The sequence below is a fragment of the Corvus brachyrhynchos genome, unplaced genomic scaffold (genome assembly GCF_000691975.1).
Source record: "Corvus brachyrhynchos isolate BGI_N302 unplaced genomic scaffold, ASM69197v1 scaffold126, whole genome shotgun sequence".
Classification (NCBI taxonomy): Eukaryota; Metazoa; Chordata; class Aves; order Passeriformes; family Corvidae; genus Corvus; species Corvus brachyrhynchos.
The window spans coordinates 6580368-6583006 of NW_008239283.1; positions in this window are offsets into that span (position 1 = coordinate 6580368).

A 2639-nucleotide genomic window follows, 5' to 3' on the forward strand; every position below is an offset into this window, starting at 1 on the left:
GTCACAGACAGGTGGAACAGATTTGATCTACAAATTTTAAAAGCAGTGGAATCATTTTTCCTCTCAAAACTTATAAAATCTCGACAGAATTTACCCTTTTTATGCTCACATTCCCCATGCAAATCTATCACTTGACTATGGGCAATATTTCCTTTAAATACAGACAATTTTCCCAATTAAATCTGCATTTTTATAGTAGCAGCAGGCAAGCACAGACTGAGTTTATGTCTTCTCCCTTTTGCTGACATTACTGACATTGAGAAAAATGTGTTATTCTGCTAAATTAAGTACATGAGCAGGATGCTCTTCTAAAAGACTGCAGAAACATCCAGGACACTGCTGGAGTCTCCTAGAGTAACAGAGAATTAATCACTCACCCATGGCAGTGTTAAACCATACACCTGGCAGGTCATTTTCCTGGGCACAAGTGATCTAAATACACCTACTGGTTGCAGACCACCCAAGCCTTTTTCACTGCTACCATCTGGTAGCTGCAGGAGCCCACCTGAAAGCAAAATCTCACCCAGATTTTTGTGAGAACCTAGATGGTAATTTGTCCTAAGGTTATTTTCTCATCTTCCCATCCTCCTTTCTCATAAAACCATGTGGAAATGTTAGTGTTCACTCAATCCTGATGTAGCCATTAAATGTGTGTTTATGTTTTATGCAGCTGGACCAAAGTGAGTGAAAAAACCAAACAGCTACAGACCATTAAAATGACAAATATTGAAAATCATTGCAAAATTATTTGCAGAACAAGGTCTTAACAGTTACACCATTCAGAAAAAAAGTATTTTTATCCTTTCTGTTATTTTACCAGTGTCTATTCTTTTTGACACAAGAAACCTGAATTTAAGTGGACTCTCATTATAATGAACTAGAAAATTTCTCTCTCATGGATAAACCCAAAATCTCTATAAATTCTCACTATGGAACTTTTATGTACATTTATATAAAAATGCATATGTATGTATACACATAATTAGGAGATTAAAAGCCAATCATCAGGATCTATTAGTTGAAAAGTATCAGATAGAATTTGTTTATGTTCTTTGTTCAAGAAAGTTAACCTAGCAGCATCACATTACTTCTCAACCTAATAAATCCTGTAGCATTGCTGATCACTTTCAGATTAGATTAGGGAGAAAGAACAATCCCTGAAAACCTTGTAATGAGAACTATTCCTTTTCTACAATTAAATTTTAGCATACCAGACATTAAAGACCATATTCCCACTATTTTGGCTGGAAATTTTTTGAGTATTGTATTTCTGAACAAAGTTTGACGTTTTCAGCAGTGTATCATACCTCATCTAATTGGTCTGGTGTGTTTAACTTCATTCTATTTCTCCCTTGTCTTTGTGTGTAATGAAATAAATAAACTAGAAACCACCTGGTTTTGCACAATGTAATGAATTTTCTGGAATCACACATTCCAAGACCTTGTATGAAAGAAACTGTCTTCTGATGCCAGGATTTGAATGCTGAGCATTTGAAGTGGCCAACATAACCAGTCTGGTTTGTGTGTGGGTTGTTAGGATGATACTGAACATATGTAAAAATAAATGCAAGGAATCATGTTAACAATGATCTCAGGAATAGGGGAGTACTTCATCTTAAATAAGCCTCTATATTGTGTGGGCACTGTTTTCTTTTAAGAAATGTGGGTCCTAAGAAAGTTTTTGGTTTAGAAAGATTTAAATTCTGTGTTATTTCTTTATGGCTAGAATGAGGCCACATGCTTTTAGCACACCCAGTTGTGAAGACCACCCTGATGATCTGATACAGCATTACTTTCTTACATTAAATGTATTGTTCAAGCAGGATTACAACATAGGTAGTGCCTTACAATTACTCTTTTACTCCACAAAGTGATGTTCACCCTATATTTCTAATCAGCTGGATACCACTTCCTGGTAATAGATATGCAGCTAACAGGATTTTAATCCCTGTTTCATTTTAAAGCAGAGAGCTTCCAGGTGCTGGTTTAAAGACCTTGTTTTCCACAAACAAGTCCCTGAGCCAGTCTTTGCCAGCGCTGGCAATCTGACGGGGCAGGCTGGGTGCGAGCACGTGGATGTTTGCGGAGTGATGCGAAGTCCGCTTCCCATGCCATGGCCAGATAACCCCACTCTGCTACCAGCTGTGCTCAGTCTCACTCGTGTTTACCATCCACAAGTGGGAGCAAACAGCCTGTCCTGCTGCTTGAGAACGAGCAGGGAAAGGGGCTCGCTCCTCTACGTGCGGTTTCTATGTCTCTTCCTAAACAGTTCCCTGAAACAGTTTTGATCTCCTTAACGCTTCACCAGCTACTAAAAGGATAATTAACTCTATCCCAACTGAAACCAGGACAGAGAGCAAGACATCCTCATATTTTGTTTAAAGATACCAAACCCATTCCAGAGATAGCGGTGATAAATAGATCTCCAGAACGGGCAAAAAGCTGCAGTTTGTAATATTGATAGGAGCAGCCAACACAGTTTTTAAAGTGTGAAATGAATGGATATAAACACTTCAAATTCACAGAATTCACAGCCATTTAATTTTAAAATAACTGGGTTTAGTTTAATGATAGGATTTAAAAAACAAAACATGCCTGGCAAAATCAAAATAGGTATTTTGAAAGACTAGAAAAAGAAC